Source organism: Ursus arctos, unplaced genomic scaffold, assembly GCF_023065955.2.
Source record: "Ursus arctos isolate Adak ecotype North America unplaced genomic scaffold, UrsArc2.0 scaffold_31, whole genome shotgun sequence".
Taxonomy (NCBI): Eukaryota; Metazoa; Chordata; class Mammalia; order Carnivora; family Ursidae; genus Ursus; species Ursus arctos.
The window spans coordinates 19,712,267-19,731,162 of record NW_026622997.1 but is presented as its reverse complement, the minus strand read 5'-3'; the positions used below and the strand labels follow the sequence as shown (position 1 = coordinate 19,731,162).

Here is an 18,896-nt window from a genome sequence, read left to right as displayed (position 1 = left end):
TGTTCCCTTGTCATCTTTTTGCTCAAGCATGCCACTGAGTGTTTTTCATTGTCTTGGGGAGGGAGGAGGACATAGGGGCCATGGAAAAATCTATCTCTCTCTAGCTAGAATTTGTGAACAGATGGGGGCGGGGCAGCCTGCTGGAGCGCAAGCAGGCTTTTCTATAACAGGCCTTGTTTTGTGAACCGGAGGTAGGGACGGGATGAGGGTATATCAAGGTGCCAAGGTTGAAGGCTGATGTTCTGCGGGGAAACGTCTTTAGTGGCTGTATCAACAAAAGCATTTTCCTTTCGAGCCATCATTGACCTGGCTTACCAGATAAAAACTGCCCAAGTGCAAAGTAATTGTTACAAACCCAACAAGCTAAATAAACCTAACGTTCTTACAGATATTTTAATACTGAGAATGACTTGGGAAGATTTCACCTTAAAACCATATGACTAGGGACACCTGGGGGGCTCAGTCGGTTGAGTGCCTGCCTTCGGCTCAGGTCACGGTCCCAAGGTCCTGGGATAGAGTTCCACATGGGGCCCCCTGCTCAGTGGGGAGCCTGTTTCTCCCTCTGCCTGCCACTCCCCCTGCTTATGTTCTCTCTCTCTCTCCCCCTCTGAAAAATAAATAAGTAAGTATAAATAAATAAATAAATAAAATCTTTAAAAAATATGGCTAAATTGATTGTGCAAATACCGGCTTTGAATTATAGTGGAAAGACCACCATATAGGCAAAAATCCTCTCTCCAGGCATATAAAATACCAAAGACACAGATGCCTTCTCAACACAAATATATGGACACCGATGTTCCGATTCTCTTAGGCATTTCTATCATGAATTCTAAATATCCCTAGGTGAAAAAAAAAAAACCCAAAAACTTATTTAAAGAAAGTTGTGACCCTACCAGTGAACCGACATTCTCTACTGATAGGCATTTAAGTCTGAAGGTTGCCTAGATTCTCACTTGTGACCCTGATAGAATGTGCTGGTTCTTGTCATTACGTTACGATTCTGTAACAAATCCCTCCTCTGCATTTTAGTTATGCTCCTGCCCTGATTCCTCTGTCTCTTTGAGGAGGCCCAGGCGGGAGGCTCCAGCTCCCACCCTCTTGGTAAATGTAAGATATGTGAATGCTTTTTCCCAGAAACCTGAAGATATTTCAACTTGATGGGTTCCTACCTAGTTTAAAGACCTCCGGTCCTCACGGAACCTCCCGTTCTTTCATATTTTAAAAAAAGAGAGGACATGACCCTTTCAGACGTTGAACATTACATGCCATTTAATTTTGTGTTTTTACATGATTTTCACTGACTTGAAGTTATAACTTACAAAGCTGGTCGGCTGACATTCTCTCTCAGTCAGACAAAGCTTTTGAATCGAAGTATTATATTTTTCTACTTCCAGTATTCTTCATTGGTATGAAAAATGAGTCAATATCAGCAATAACCAGGCTCACTAAAAATGTGTTCTATTCTATTCACCTACTTTTACAAATTACAAACATTTCTGTTAGTTCTTACTTTTTTGCATATCACTATGAACCTTGTCTTTTTTCAAATTAATGACTTATCAGAGGGCACAGGCATTATCCTCTTTTTGAAGCTTAAATTATAGCAGCTTTGGCAAGTGAGACCTTTTCACAGGGCTCTATTTATCTTTGAAAACTTTCTTATTTACCCGTACAAGATCTGGCAGCCCTATCTCTGTATCTCTGCCCCAGAGATGAAATCAAGCATTTCTCCAAAGAACCTTCTTAGTGGAACACAAGTCAAGGATCTTAAGTATCATTTCGCATTTTGGAGTGACTTTTTTCATGGACTATTTTGGCAGAGACTTAAAAAAATTTACGTAGACATACTATATCTTATATTGATATTATATATTATATGAAAGTCATACATATTATTCATAATAAAATTATACGTGTGTAAGTATATATACCTATATATACACATATATAGACATATTTTCATACTGATTCTACTTAAATACTTGCTTTTAGAATTGTTCGTCCTTTCCTCTTTCATAGGAAACCTTTATTCCTAAAAAAGTAAAGATAATTTCTTGTTGGTTCTGAAAACAATACAAAAATAGTTTCAAATAATAATTCAACACAAAGAATAAAATTACTGGCTAACGTTCTAGAATTTGGGGGCCCCTGGGTGGCTCAATCCATTAGGTGTCTGACTCTGAACCTCAGCTCAGGCGGTGATCCCAGGGTCAGGAGATCAAGCCCCACGCGAGGCTCTGTGCTCAGCTTGGAGTCTGCCTGAGATCCTCTCTCCCTCTCCCTGTGCCCCTCCCCCCCCACTCACACTCTTGCACACTCTCTCTAAAATAAATAAATAAATAAATCTTTAAAAAATAAAGTTCAAGAATTTTCATGCGGTTCTTTTGTCTTTAGAGTGTATCTGACACAAGATGTTCCAGCAAATTATTCTGCACTGGAGTCATAGACAATCACTCACTATAGAAGGCTCTGTAATTACTCATAGATAATCACTCATGTTAGACGGCTCTGTGCGGACTCATCTGGTAGGCAGTTTAGTCCTGTTGTTTCTGTTCCCTTTTGAGATGAGGGCAATAGCGTTCCAGCAGTGGATGTTCTATTTCTTAGGAGGTAGGGCCTTTTGGCTACTAGGCTAACAGTCTTTTCTTGCTGGAGATAATCAGCTACCAGATGAGAGAGAAGCGTCCAGTCCACCAGACCACCCGGAGATAAGCACAAGGGTTTACGTTTCACCTCCGTTTGTTTGTGCTACGATTCCATCATACATAATCATAAATACAAGGCCTGTATTACATAGGCACGAGTCCTGTTTCAACAAACCAAACCTGACAACTGTTTAAAACCTTTCTAGTAATTTTACAACCCAGTATTTCCACATATTTAATATTATTTTGTAAATTCTACGAAAACCAGTCCCTTTCATAAATATTTAGAATTCGTCTTACTCTCTTTCCTGAGCTCTCAGGTCTTCTTTCCCTTATAAAATCTGACATTGCCCTACTAGGTACACATATCATGTTCTGCCAAGGTTTACGAGAGATATATCTAAACGATTCTTCCAATTAGTGTTATCCAGTCCAGGTCAATTTTTAAATTTTCCTACAGACATGTAAAGGACATACCTAGTAGTATTAAATAACAAAGAACAATATATAAAAACTCAGTTCTCAAAGTTTTGACTGAAATTCTCCTTTGAAGCATAGCTCAGATTTTAATTATACACAAACCTCTTGCTGAATTCCAATTTCTCCAGAAGCATTTGGATTAGTATAAATATCCACTAATTTAGGGGTATATGAATATATCATTCCCAAAGCCAATTAAGAATGCTATGAAATATAATCAGAGAACATAAAAATGAAATACAAAAATTAAAACAATAACTAGAAAATGTCAGATGTCACACCACTAAACCATACCTAGAAATTTCATGTGAAACTTTTTGTATAGATTAATTTCCAGATAATCTGAGTTCTGCTTGAATCTTTTTAGGCCTAAATGTTCTTCAGAAGAGAATGTCAATTAACTGGTAGGGTAACTGCCTTTTGTAAACAAATAAGCATTCTATACCCTTTGTAGGTTCTCCTTTATTTTTTTTAAGGTTTTATTTATTTATTAGAGAGAGAGAGAAAGAGCAAAGGGAGAGGGACAAGCAGACTCCGCGCTGAGGGCAGAGCCCTACGAAGGGCTGGATCTCACGACCTTGAGATCACGACCTGAGCTGAAATCAAGAGTCGGACGATTAACAGACTGAGCCAACCAGGTGCCCTGGTTGTCCTTTTGATGAACAGAGGAGGAAGGGCCTTGTGAAGTTCGATAAGGAAAACAAAGTACTAATGTCCAGCAGGTGACTTTTTTAAACAAAAGTTAGCAAGCCTCAGAAATGCTATTGAAAGGAGTACTTTCAACATACATTTAAATAGGTACTCATTAGCAAAATATTTAGCATCTATGTGAGATTTTAACAGTTGCTCTGGAGAGGAATACTGAATATCTATAAGGGCTTACGGTATTATCTAGAGGAGTAAAACATGAATAATTTCCTGATTGACTGAGACTTTTAACTTTTAGACTATATGACGAGAAGTTTTGTTGATTTTGGAGGCCTGATGTCCCCCGTCAGATCTTGGAGTTATACTTGGCTTCCTTTACAAACACTTTCCAGCAGTTTAATCTTTAATTTATTTAATCTATTTGATTTCCTTTTAAAGTATTTTAGTTTTCTATTGTAACTAACACAACCTTCCCAAGTACTTAAATTGCTCCAATGAAGCTAATATAAATATAGCAAACCTTATAAACACAGGGACCCTTACGTGCTCCTAGATGTCCCACCACCATCTATAAACATGGTGAGTGTTCAGCCTGAACTTACGAATTAAGTATGACAAGGATGGCTACCCCAACATTTATTTTCCCTGTCTCCCATAGTACTAGAGTGATTTTTATCTGGGTACAGATCACGGGCTACAAAATAGACTGCATTTTCCAACATCTCTGGTACGTACATGTGGCCATGTGACCAAGTCCTTTCCATAGGTAGTGCTGTGGGTAAATTGTGTCCCTGCCCCACGGATTCATAAGATGAAGTCCTAACCTCCCATACCTCAGAAAGTGACTGTGTTGGACACAGGGTTTTAAAGAGGTGATTATGGTTCAACGAGGTCGTCAGGGTGGGCTCCAGTCCAATATGCTGGGATCCTTAGAAGAAAAGGAGTTGATTTTGAGGTGCAGGGAGGAGAGGTCCCCCTGTGAGTCAAGGAGAGAGGCCTCAGAAGAGACAACGCTGCAGACACCATGGTCTTAGAATTCCAGCCTCCAGAACTGTGAGGCCACCCCCTTTGTTATGCGGTCCTAGCTGACCAATACGATATGTAAAAAGAAGTTCCTTTTGAAAGTCTGGGAAACTTTCTCCAAGGTAAAGACTCACGTCCTCTTCCTTCCTTCCTGGCTCCTGCCGGCTGCGATTAGGTTGTCCTGGTGGCTGTCTCGCTCCCCGTGTGACTTCAGTACAGCAACAAGACAGAAGCAGCCGCGTCCCCGTCATTCAGTATGGAGCCCAGCCCAGCCCCGGGAGCATGGTTTCTGAACGTCCTGATTACAAAACAGAAATAAACTTGCTTCTTGTTTAAGCTAATGCTATTTTTCATATTTCTGTTTTTCAAAAACCTCACCCCAACAAATACCTTCCAAATAGATCTATTTCAAATTGAAACTACAGAGCTGAATTTTCATAAAGATTGAAAATACCCAAACCCAAATATCCACACTCAAAAGCATTAATGCTATCGTCTCGATGCTCTTAAACATTCTAAACATCTCAATTGAACAGAATTTAAACATCACAACTTCACACATTTTCATACATTTAAACATCACAAATTACTTCTAAATAATAATGATTTCTAGACATGTTTATTTGCCAGGGCTCCTATGAAAACTTGGTGATACTACCACACACTGTCAAGGGCTAACTTCCCATGTCACTTTTTTGGATGGTGTCTCAACTTGCCTGGGGTTGTGAAACAACGAGCAAGTATCAGCATTCCTGTCGATGACCAGGATGGAATGCACTGAGCTCTAGTCAGTGCTCTGTAACAGGGACACAAGAGCTCGAGGCGCTGTCCTTGTGGCTCATCGGTTCCCCTGTCCTGGGACCATCTGAAATACCCATGGAAGCTGCAATCCCCATCCAAACCAGTTCTTTGGTCTGATTCCTTTCCCCTTAAGAGCTTTAAATGTCTTTTCTGGCCAACTTTAAAGATCTCTGAACTTAATGGAACTCTGAAATGTTCTCATAAACTTCCTGCCTCTTAGGACCACGCTACTCGTACAGATACCAAAATGGTAGCCAATTGAGCTCTGGATTTCTCTCATGGCTTTATCTGACCGAGAGTGCCAATCTTCAAGGTCATCGTGCTGGCAGGACACACCTGGGTCTGAAACTCAGCTTTGCCTCTTGTTAGTTGTGGGCTACCAGGCAAGTTTCCCATCTGATCCACGCCTCTCTTTGCTCATGGGAAAATGCAGATATTACTAACACCTCTAGCAAGGGCTTTACTGGGAGGATTAAATACAATAATGTAGATATATAGTCTTTATCACCGAGTCTGGAACACAGCATTTAAAAATTAGTAGCTGTAATAATATATTGTCGTTAATATTATTTTATAGAAAATGAACTCAGATGAATTAATGAACAGTGTGAAAATGGACACGCATGTTAAGGACTGAATATAGACTTCATATACTTTTCCCTCTTCCCCAGTCTCAGGCTCCGGCCACCCAGAGAAGGGGAGTTTGGAGCCTTGAATAGAGAAGCTGCAGAGACTTGAGTCACACATTTCTGGTGTCTCAATTTGGCCAAGAGTCTGGCCTCTATCTGTTTTCTCTCACCTCTACCAGCCAAAGGCTCACACGCATAACATGTCTTCCCCTTGTTGTCCTGGATACGGCTCCCGCTCCCTGGCCAGCAGGCTTCTATTGATTTTTCTGCCTTCTTTCAGCCTCTTTAAAAATAAAAACAACATCATCAGGGGCGCCTGGGTGGCTCAGTCCGTGAAGTTTCTGACTCTCGGTTTCGGTTTAGGTCATGACCTCCGGTGGTGAGATGGAGCCCCTAATAGGGCTTGGCACTCAGCTTGGTGGGGATTCTGCTTGGAATTCTCTCTCTCGCTCTCCCTCCACCCCTCCCCCTGCTCATACACTCGCTTTTTCTTTCAAATAAAATAAATAAATATTTTTTAAAAAATAAAAATACAAAGGCAAGGAGAAAAAAATCTCCCTAAAATAAATAAAAAATAAATCTTTAAAAAAGTAGAAAATAAATAAAATAAAAATAACATCATCAAATGAAAATTCTGTCTCGAACATTTATAAGTATGCATATTTACTCACTTTCTCTTTGGTAATGAATCAACCTCCAATTTTTTTTTTTTTTTTTTTTTTTTTTTTGGTTTGTGCACTTTTTCCTCTATCTCTAATCAAATTCAAGACTACTTCGAATTTTTTTTTTTGTAGTGTCTGGTCTATTTGATTGAATAGAATCTTTGAGTATATTTGTATATATTTTAAGATTAATTTCTTTTATTTTAGAGGGAGAGAGAGAGCACGTGTGTGTGTGTGTGTGTGTGTGTGTGGCAGAGGGAGAGAGAGAATCGAAAGCAGACTGTGCTGAGCACGAGCCTGACGCAGGGCTCAATCTCATGACCCCGAGATCATGACCTGAGTCGAAACCAAGAGTCTGATGCTTAACTGACTGCATCACCCAGATGCCACCATATATTTATATTAATTTTAGAATTAATTTGTGGTATCTACCCTGTGTCTCTGACTGATAGCTTCATATAGCAACTTAAAGCATAAACGTTCACTACATACAGGCCTGCCATAGAAAAAAAGGAATTCCACATTTCAGGTCATGAGCTACCCATCACACGTGATATTTCCTATAATAAAAATTCTGGTACAGGGGCGCCTGGGTGGCTCAGTTGTTGAGCGTCTGCCTTCGGCCCAGGGCGTGATCCCAGACCCTGGGGTCGAGTCCCACATCGGGCTCCTCCACTGGGAGCCTGCTTCTTCCTCTCCCACTTCTCCTGCTTGTGTTCCTTCTCTCGCTGGCTGTCTCTCTCTCTGTCAAATAAATAAATAAAATCTTTTTAAAAAATAAAATAAAAAAATAAAAATTCTGGTACAATTAAGCTTGATTTAAGGCCTGACGTATAATAACCTGAGCTTTAAAAAGTCTTAGAATAATTATATGTCACACCTGGAAGAATTCTCAGAGATCAATGAAGCCTTAGATTCTTAGGGGATAATTAATTTAATCAGGACCAGAAATTAATTTCATAGCCAAAGCTACTTCCCATTTGAAAAGGGAAATAGAAAATTCCTCTGACGTGATTGCTTGATAAAAATTGATATCTCTGTCTCCATTATTAGTCTTGCCCAGTACACCTGCACACCGGGGGGCTCCTGCGCAGACCCGTGGCCGTGACCTGCTACCCCTCTTTGGGAGACATGCCCAGCTCATTGTCTTTAGCGCTTCCGTGTCAGGGAGAGGGGCGGAAGTGCTCTCTTCCTCCCTCCACCTCTATTCAGGACAGAGTAGTGTGCCTGGGACTGGGCTGTCAATGGGCTGTGAGTCAGTGTGGGTCCACAGGCTGGGAGACTTGTCCTTTTGAGTCCCTTTCTCTCTGGGTCCCAATACCCAAGCTGGAAAGTGCTTCTGGTACCTCTTTGATATCTTCTGACTCAACCCATCCTGGATGTTTCTTTCTCGTTAGAGTAACTCACCACTTTATCTCCTCTTTCCCCAGCCCCTGCATATTCTAGATTCGGCAAGAGGAAAGCAGGCTTTTTGGGCTAGCAGCCTAATCTTTGTCTCCTCCTTAATTTAGCTGGTTCTTTGAATCTTGGTTTCTGCTCAGGAATAAGCCAGGGAAGGGTATCCTGGGGTTGATGAAAGAAATACATATAAAAAACAAGCACATTACTTCAAAACTCTGCCAAATGATTTTCATAAATTAGATCATTCTATAGCTGAAAAAGGTAGTAAATTATTAGCGTAGCTCTTCATTTATTAGAGGGGAAACTGAGGCCCAGAGAGGCTTTGCCCAGAGTCACCTGGTTAGTGGCAGAGGCAACACTGTGGTCCATATCTCCATGCTTTCAGGTCAGTATTGTTTCCAGAACAGTGTGCCACCCCGTAAGAACTCAATTACCATAGTAAAAGTTCCTAATCAACCATGGATAATTTATGCTGGCTTTTAGGATATCAGTGAAAATGGTACAATCTTGTTACCTGTACAAGGAGAACTTGAATGCCCATGTTTCTGAAAGGATTCAGAAAGGAATATTTCTTGGTCATTCCGGATAGCGGGTTATTTGTCACCAAATTGAAGTGGCTTAGGGGAGATGCCCCCTCTAGGTCAGCGTGTAATAAAGCAATAAATCATTAACCAATCAAGCTGTGTCACTCCTGGCTGAAAAACTGCTACCAGAACTCAATTTTTCTGAGCCGACTGGCAAGAAATGCCAAGGATACTTATCTTTAGCATACAATGAAAGCGATTTCATTTTACATAGCCTCTCGGTGCTCAGTATTTCTTCCCGGTCTTGGATGCCAGAGGCTTCTTTTAATTACCTTAAATCTCTATGTGTCACATTCTGTCTGAACCCCGGGGTTTCTGGAAGAAATTGAAAATAGGATTCAGAGAGGCAGGCTTCCAACGGGCCGTATCTTTGCAACTTGCGTTCCCTTGGCTCTGGAGAACGGACACGGGGCGTTAGTGTGTCGTGTGCACCACTAGAGGGCACTTTGACACTTTTTTTTGGAAACTACAGTTTTTTAGAATTCGCCAAGTTGCCATCAACCGCATCTGTTGTTGTGTCCACACATTAGCAATATTTTGTGATGGCTCTAATGAAACGTTCTCGCTGTACAATCGTGGTGGCACTGTGTGACCCCTAACAGATACTGGTGGATGATGGGGTTAATTCTAGTTAATTAAGAGGAAATTGATGAAGGCGTTATGGCCGGGAGGTGGGCAGAAGTCTAAATGCAAGGAGCAGAGACGGACTCAGAAGAGACAGTGCCCTAGGTTTGGGTGACCTGCCTTAGTAGGAAAGCACCCAGAATCATAGTTAGATTTACTAGACAAATAGGGCAGACCGACAGGGCGAGCCCCACCCCACTGATGACTGCCGGCCATCAAGTAAATTTAGAGTCTACTGAGGAGGAAGGGCAAACACGGATCTAAACAAGAAAAAGAAAAAGAAACAAAATTAATAAACTCGCTGGGAGCAGAAGGATCAAAAGAACTTCGGTGAAATAGGTCTACTGAATACTGTAGGGAAGCAAAGAAGGGAAATATGTTTTAAAGGTTAAACTAACATTGTCCTACCTCTCATGCTCCAACGTTCTAGAGATTATTGCATTGAAGACCTCTGAAATGAGGACTAGGCACGTATCAGACGTAGAGGCGGGTTATGATTCCATCCTTCACACAGGAGTAAAGGACAGTGGGTGGGGAGTTGTCACCAACACGTACTGAGAAACTTGAACAAACTCTCAGTACAACAAAAACAAAGAACTGGGAGCTGGGAATTTTGGAGAATGACCATAAAGCACCACTGAGCTCTGCAAAAAAGGGACACCCACCTCGTGGTAAAATATCTTTAAAAAAATTTGTTTTTTTATGTATTTTATTTTTTAAATTTAAATTCAATTAATCAACATAGTATGTTATTAGTTTCAGGGGTAGAGTTCAGTGATTCATCAGTCTTATATAACACCCAGTGCTCATTCCATCCTGTGCGTCCTTAACGTCCATCACCCAGTTACCCCATCCGCTCATGCCTCTCCTCTCCAGCAACCTTCAGTTTGTTTCTTATGATTGAGTGTCTTATGGTTTGTCTCCCTCTCTGATTTCATCTTGTTTTATTTTTCCCTCTTTTCCCCTGTGCTCCTCTGTTTTGTTTCGTTAGGTATTTATTTATTTATTTATTTATTTATTTATTTATTTATTTGGATCAGCATTTTGTAGTTTTCAGCATACAAGTCCTACACATATTTTGTTAGATTTATTCCTAAGTATTTCATTTTTTTGAATGATTATAAACAGCATCATATTTTAATTTTGATGTCCATGTGTTCATTGCCAGTATTATGGAAATACAATGATTTTTTTTTGCATGCTTATCTTATATTCTGCAATCTTGCTGAACTCATTTATTACTTCTAGGAATGTTTTTGTGGATTCCTTGGAACTTTCTACACAGATAATCATGTCATTGGCAAATAGGAATAGTTTAATTACTTCCTTTCCAAACTGTATTCCTTTTCTTTTCTTGCCTTATTATACTGGCTAGAACTTGCAGCACTACGTTGAATAAAAGTGAGAGAGCAGACAACCTTCTTTTATTCCTAATCTTAGGGGGAAAACAGTCTTTCATCATTAAGTATATTGTTTGCCATAGCTTTTGGTAGATTTAAAAAGTTGAGGAAGTTCCTTTGCATTCCTGTTTTTCAAAGTATTTTTATCACAAATGTCTTGAATCGTGTTAGAATTTTTTTTCCTATGTAGATTGACAAAATCATGTGGTTTTTATTTGTTGGCCTGCTAATATGGTGGACATTGATTGATTTTTGAATATTGAATCAAGACTTGCATCCTTGGACAAAGCCCCACTTGTTCATAGTCTATAGCTCTGTTTCCATATTGCTAAATTCCATTTGCTAATATTTTGTTAAGATTTTTTGCATCTATATTCATGAGGGAGATTTATCTATAGTTTTCTTCTTTTTTGCACTGTCTTTGCTTTTATTATCAAGGTAATATTTGTTTCATAAAATGAATTGGGAAGTGATCCCTCCTCTTCTGTTTTCTGGAAGAGACTGTGTAGAATTAGTGTTGACTCTTGTTTAAATGCTTGGCAGAATTCTCCAATGAAACTACCGGGGCCTGGAGATTTATGTTTTTTAGAGTTTTTTTTTTTTTAATTTTAATTTTTTGAAGATTTTATTTATTTATTTGACAGGGAGAGAGACAGCCAGAGAGAGAAGGAACACAAGCAGGGGGAGTGGGAGAGGAAGAAGCAGGCTCCCAGCAGAGCAGGGAGCCCAATGCAGGGCTCAATCCCAGGACCCTGGGATCATGCCCTGAGCCGAAGTCAGATGCTTAATGACTGAGCCACCCAGGCGCCCCTTTTTAGAGTTTTTAAATCACAAATTCAACTCCCTTAATAGTTACAGGGCTATTTAAATTATCCCTGAGGTGCTCTTCCTAGCCTCCTCCTTCCTCTTTTTCTTTTTTTCTTCTTCTTCCTCCTCCCTTTTCTCTTCCCCCTCCCCCCCCACCTCCCCTCCTTCTCCTCCTTCCTTTTTAGTCTACTTCCTCTCTATTGTTCAAGTTGGGTAATTTCTTTTTTTAAATTTCTTTTTATTACTGTATAACTGACAAATAATGGTATATTAGTTTCGGGTGTACAACATAATGACTTGGTATTTGTATAGATTGTGAAATGATCACCACAATAAGTCTAGTTAACATCTATCACCACACATAGTAACAAAAAACTTCTTTTCCTTATGATGAGAATATTTAGGACCTAGTCTTGTTGACTCATAGTGGAGGTGGGGTCAGGGTGTGGTGGCCTCGTTACCCCTGCCACTGAGCCTCCTCTGACACCATCCCAGTGGGAAGGGAGAGGGGCGTTTCGTTAGTGCTGGGTCGGCTAGATGGCTTTCCATATGTCCATGGATACAATGTTGAGGGAAGGAGCAGGACGCATTATTACCTGGTCGGGATGAAAGTCCTGGCTCCATACTTCCCTTTTCTGACACTTACCCCCGTGTGTGTGTGTGTGTGTGTGTGTGTGTGTGTGTGTGTGTGTACGAGAGGTATTGGGGTGCCTCACTACAGCCTGGTGAAAGTGAAAGTCTAGGGTGTCCTCTTGGCCTTTGCTGGCACAGGTGGGGGTGGAGTCACAGAGTGTTCTGCCGTGTTTGGCTGGAGTAGAGCATTATTATTTAAATGTTTTCTGACTTGCTAGGCCACCCTCCTCAGAAGGAAGAACAGTCTTTTGCTCAGCCTTCTTTTCTCTTTGCCTGTTGCAATTTCGGGGTTGCTGACTACTCCAGCTCTAAGTCTGGGATATATGGGGCAGAAAGAAAACCAGGGCAGTCACCACCACATCAGTCCTTTGGTCCTGACGTTCCTCCTGGTCTGCCTTCCTCTCTCCACCTTTCAGAGTTTTCTTATGTTTGTCCTATATGTGAAGTCCAGAGTTTTCCGTTGTTTTTAGCAGAAGGAATAGGGGAAAGTATGTCAACTCCCTCTTCCCAGAAGGGGAGTTTGACTTTCCCATATTTTAATTGAAGGAGTTGGTCAATAATGTTCTCTCAAGACCTTTCCGGCTCAAAAAAGTCTGTTATTCCATGATGTACTAAATCCCTGTTTGCCCTTTTTCTGTTTACTAGGGGATCGTAAGCGCTACATCATAATCGTGTTTTCTAGTTCCAACTTTATAACGTGCCCGCTCATCCTCACATGCTTCTGCATGTGTTCTCAGAATTCTTCATCATTCCATTTTCAAGCTCATATCCCAAACAAGATGGTTAAATCTTTAAAATTGGCTACGCTGGCATGAACAGCAGTGTGAAATTTGTTCAAATGTTAATGCAAGCAATTGGTGTTAACTTCCCATTTACTGTGATACAAAAATGTGAAACTTTATTCATTTGGCCAGCATTTATTTCCCTCCCAGATAGAGTCCCTCCTCGCTCCCTCATACTCCCCTCCACCCTTCCACCCTTTTCCCCTTTACCTGGGCTCATTCCTACAGAAATGACCTTCATTCCTTTCTTTTTATTTTTTTTAAAGTAATCTCTATACCCGATGTGGGGCTTGAACTCACGACCCTGAGATCCAGAATCACATGCTCTACTGACTGAGCCCACCAGGCGCCCTGCTCTTCTATTCCTTTCATTGCTCCCATGCTCCCATTATTTTCATGTAATTATTTACCAATGGGTTTTCCTTTGATATTAAAACAAATACAATCAAACTTCTTTACATCGATGATCTGCACATTAACATTTAATCCAGACAGAACAATAATTATTCTGTACTTTAATCTGTTTCTTAGTTGTGTTTTTCATAAGAATGATTTTTTTCAATATAACCTAATTTTTTTGATTGAGATATAATTCATATACCATAAAAGCCACCATTTAAGGTGTACAATTCAGTGGCTTCTAGAATATTCACAGACTGTGGGAGTTGGAGAGTGAAGAGCTTGCAGGATGGAATTCAAGGTCGTGGGCAGCCACTTAGAATGTCCTCAAGAGTATAGAAATAAAGGAGGGTGTGCAGAGCTGGTAAACAAAGTCATGAGAGGGTGGGATCACCGCCCTACCAGGACGAAAATGAAGAGGAGCAGAAGATCCCAGCAGGTGGAAGAGGAGAGTCAGTTTGAAGGGTCCTTGTCCTGATAGAGTTTAAGTCCAGTAGAAGAGCGAAGTGTGGTCATTCACAAAGCAACTGGACCCCTTCCATGGGGCCGCACTGGTGAAACTCAGAGTTAGGGAGTTAGGGACAGCGGCTGCCACTCCCCAGGCCAGCAGCTCTGCTCACTGTTGTTGGCAGAGCCCCGGCCTCCCTGCCTCTGACCTCGGGCTCATACCGTCTTTCCATCCTGACCCCATTCCTAGAGCTCTCCTGTCTTTCAGTTCCCACCCCACATCCTCTGTGACATATTCCCCAGTGATCCTGCCCACAGCGAGCTCTCTAAGTGCCCGTGCGTTTTCATGGAAACCCTATGGTGCAGGAGTCATGTGTCTGCCGGCAGTCTGATCACCAGCTGCCGGATAATCTCGATCTTAAAGCCTAATTAACAGCCCTGCCTCAACTGTGACTGTCAGCAGCTCACATCAGCAGGATTTCCTTCCAAGTGCTCCTTTGCGTGGACTAGTCCGCTAGGGCTGCTGCAATAAAACCCCACAGACTGAGCGGCTCCAGCCACAGACACTTACTTCGCAGGCTGAAGTCCCAGATCAAGGTGCTGATGGGACAGGTTTCTGGTGAGGTCCCACTTCCTGTCGTGCTGCTGGCCACCTTCTTGCTGTGTCCTCACCTGGCCTTGCCTCTGTGTGCATGTGAGAGAGAGAGAGCTTTTGCATCTCTTCCTCTTTTTTTTTTTCTTAAGATTTTATTCGTTTATTTGAGAGAGAGAGAAAGAGCACGGGGTGGGGGGTAGAGGCAGAGGGAGAAGCGGACTTCCCTCTAAGCAGGGAGCCTGGAGCGGGGCTCCATTCCAAGACCCTGAGATCATGACCTGAGCTGAAGGTAGACGTTTAACCGACTGAGCCACCCAGGTGCCCTCTTCCTCTACTTATAAGGACATCAATTCCTTCAGGTGAGGATCCCATCTGCGTGACCTTATTTAACCTTAATTACCTCCCTAGAGACCCTATCTCCATATATTATCATATAGAGTTTTAAGGCTTCAACATACGCATTTTGGGGGAACACAATTCAGTCCATAACACGAAGAAAAGATGGGGGATCCTTGCCATAGGAAAAAGCCTAGAAAATAAGACTGGATTCCTCTATATTTGGCTCAATGGAATAATCTCACATACACACACATGCAGAATATCGATCAGTCAGCTTCAAACATTTCTGCTCACATGTCATCATTTCGACATGCTATCCAATTCCTTGCATTAGACGGACGTCTTAAAATGTTCATCATAAGTTTTAAATTGTTGCAAAAAATGAAGTGTCTGGTCTGGTGTATTCAGAGTATTGGAATTAAAACAAAACTAACATCGGGGCGCCTGGGTGGCACAGAGGTTAGGCGTCTGCCTTCGGCTCAGGGTGTGATCCCAGCGTTATGGGATTGAGCCCCACATCAGGCTCCTCCGCTATGAGCCTGCTTCTTCCTCTCCCACTCCCCCTGCTTGTGTCCCCTCTCTCGCTGGCTGTCTCTATCTCTGTCAAATAAATAAACAAAATCTTAAAAAAAAAAAAAACTAACATCACTCATTTTATCATCACCGTTTTAAAAGTACAAGTTCTGTTTTTTAATATCCATAAATTTTAAATAGCTGTTTCTTCTCCTTGAAGTTGTATTTGAATTCCATGTCCCCATAGAATTATTTCCTATTGTAATCATACATTTTATACTTCAGAGTATACTAATCACTCTACCATATTTTTCTTCAACAAAAAATATGAAATTAATTTTTTTAAAGTTCCTGTAATTAAAGGTTAAGATGTTAAAAAGGAAATCTAGATTTCTATTATTAGAAATTACGATTACTATTATTAGACTATTATTAATTTACTATTATATTATTGATCAACCTATACATTTTGTATACTTAGATACTAATAACTATACATAAAAAGTAAAAGTTTATTGGAAGTTCATCTATGAATGAGTGTTTTCCTCCCAGTTAGTTCATAGATCTGTGAATGAATATTACCTATTTTTGAACTCTAAGATATGGTCAATCATTAATTCTATTCCTGTTCTTACTTTCGTAAGTGTAAACACTGAAAAAAACTTGTTCATAGAAATAATTGGGTGAGAATTGACATTTTTGTTGTAGCACAGTACTCAATTCCTTGAACTCTGAATTGTATGTTAAGAACCACATGGTGATCCCTCACCAAAAATTTCTTTTAGTAATTTATTTCTCAGCTACAAGTCTGGTAGCTACCCCCTCACCTTTGCTGAAAACAAAGTGCAAATTGAGTTGCTGGAATGTTTATTACCCAGTTATTCAATTATTCAAATTGTCCTTTTTCTTTTGGTCACCCCAAAGGTTCTACGCCCCAGCAGAATGCCCCTTGCTAGGACCCTGCACATGGAAGAAGGAAGCCTTCCTTGGTAAAGAGAGAAATATGCCAGGGTCAACAGGGAAGCCTTGACCTCGGGTATGTTCTCAAGGGTACTTGTGGACATTCAGGATCTAAAAGAGATTCTCTTAAATAATCATGACCTGTGTACTTCTCCTGCCAAGGGAAGCTGTACCCCAGTTGGGAGGCTGAGGGCAAACAGACAGACCTCCGAATACTGACTCTGCCATAATGCCAGTGTGACATTGGGTACATTGATAGAATCTTGCCAAATCTCAGGTTCCTCTTCCATAACACGGGGATAATAAATGTACTCAGTGTTGTGAGACTCAAATAAAAATATGCAGATAATGGTGCAAAGCCACGTGCCTGGGACATACAAAGCCTCGGGTTCAACAGAAGTTTTCTTATTCTCTCCCCCTCCCCCCTCCCTTCTCCCCTCCCTCCCCCACCCTTCTCCGGCCCCCTCCCCTGTATGCAAGGTTCTCTTCAAAGCACTTAGCATAGATTATTTTATATAGGCTCCCAGTATCTCTCTGAAGTATGGACTTTCCTTTTTCCTGTTTTACAAATGAAGAAATGGAGGCGCCGAGGAGATTAAAACCTCAAAGTCACAAACGTAAGAGATGGTAGAGAATGAATTCAAAGCCAGGCAGCCTGCCCCCCAGATCCTGCACCTTTGCTATGGCCCCTCACAGGAGGTGGCACAGAGAACCCAATTCTGTTCCAGTGCTTGGAGCACATATTTGTTGGCCAGGTCTCTAACGAGAGGGAAAACTCCAGAAATAGGAAAGTTCCCTGAACTTTGTTCAAAAGTTCATTCAGCCAGTCTTCAGTCTCCTGGAGGTTTTCTGCCTCGCAGCTCTTGAACTAAAGGCCCAATTGCCAGGTCTGTGATCCCTAGAAAGTTAGCCGGGCAAATTGGCATGGTGTAAGACCCTTTTGCAGTATTTCCAGGGATTGTCAGGCAATGGTTTCCTCTCTTTTCATCCCAGCAAAGTACAGACCAGCCCTGACTCTCCCTCCTGGACAGCCTTCTATGTCCAGGGCTTCAAACGTCCAAAAGATGGTCTAACACAGCCTCACTGCCTCCTCCGGAGGTCTCCAGGGTCCCATTTCTGTGCCAGGCACTACTGAAATTTTGTTTGATTAAATCGACTTTGTGTTAGGATCTTGAGGCACTGGGTGGCGCCCAGCACCATGTTGCTGTTTATTTTCATTAGATTCTAGCCGTTGCAACATGGCGGCCTTGGTGTAGTGGGCTGTCAGTGCCCGCCATTCAAGAAATTTGGAATTGGAGCTGTTGGCAGAGGTCCTGTGTGCATCAGGGAGGGGGTCAAGGGAGGTCGGAGTCATGTTTGGAAGTACGAGTTACCAATGGAAAAGCTTGGTTCTTAATTATGCCCGGTTGGCCAATGAAACAGCCCCAGTTTGGTAACTGGCTGGCCAGGCGGGGAGTCCAGCTAGCAGCACTGCTTTACATCTGGCAATGCTGGGGCCTGTCTCTATGGCAGCTTATTTTGGGCTTCATGGCTATTACCCAGAGTCAGGAGTAATGTCTTTCATTCTGAGACGTCTAAACCCCCAACCACAGGCATGTTTTCCTCCAGGGCAGAGGGCAAATGCAATTACATCTGTGACCAATTTGCACAGCTGGGAGCTCAGCCTCCTGACAGAAACATTTATTTGAGATTCAAGTCTCCAGGGAGCTGGGGAACCATACAGGAAGTGAGGTTCAGCAAGCATTTGCTGTCCGTGCGAGCTTGTCTGAGCCTTGAGAACAAAACACAACAACAACACACAATCAACTTTGGCTTTTATGAGCTAAAAATGAGACCACTCTTGCTACAAACCAGGAGATTTTTTGAGGCATAACGGAGAATAAGAAGATTCAAATAAGACATGGTTGCCATTGACCTTGTACAAACAAAGCATGCCCAGTGGGCACAGAAGTAGTGGAAGGCAGACATTCTTGGAAGTCAAAGCTGTGGCCTCCTGGACAAGTCAACTCACTCAGGCACTTTCTCTTTTATGCAAGAGAGGTGCAGTTTTGGGGTCCATGAGCTTTTTAAGAATCCAAAAAATTGGAACTGGAAAAAGAAATACCACCCCCAAATTCAAAAGAAGAAGTTGCCAAACAGAAAAACATTTGTCTATAAAAAATATGTTACTGTGTCCAATTCATTAATTTTTAGATATATGTTTTTAAAATCCATAATTTAAAAAGAGTCAGTTGGGTTAGAGTTTCTCACTTTATAAGAATTCCCAGGTAGGATCAATGATTGCTGAGAAATCACTGTGAATTATGCACTATGTGTTATTCATAGCCAAATGACTTTTAAAGCAAAATGATGAAAATCTTGTCAATTTTTAAAAAAGATTTTATTTATTTATTTTGAGAGAGAGAGAGAGAAAGAAGGGGGAGGAGCAAGGGAGGAGGGAGAGGAAGAGAAAGGGGAAAGAATCCTAAGCAGACTCCATGCTGATCGAGGAGCCTGATGTGGGGCTCGATCTCATAACCCT

At 41.4% G+C, this 18,896-nt stretch overlaps 1 long non-coding RNA gene across 2 annotated transcripts in view; it reads right to left on the bottom strand.

The window, feature by feature from the left end:
- Nucleotides 1-1,250: 1,250 nt before the first annotated feature.
- LOC125283566 (uncharacterized) overlaps nucleotides 1,251-18,896 on the bottom strand; it is a 53,278-nt gene continuing 35,632 nt past the window's right edge. The window contains exons 2-5 of one of the 2 annotated variants that reach the window (XR_008956601.1): nucleotides 14,540-14,652; nucleotides 6,400-6,512; nucleotides 4,610-5,097; nucleotides 1,251-2,035 (exon numbers count right to left, since the gene is read on the bottom strand). This is a non-coding gene — a long non-coding RNA (uncharacterized LOC125283566). Of the gene's footprint in view, nucleotides 5,098-6,399; nucleotides 6,513-14,539; nucleotides 14,653-18,896 lie in introns of both variants that reach the window. The other variant, XR_007191467.2, reaches the window with a different exon arrangement.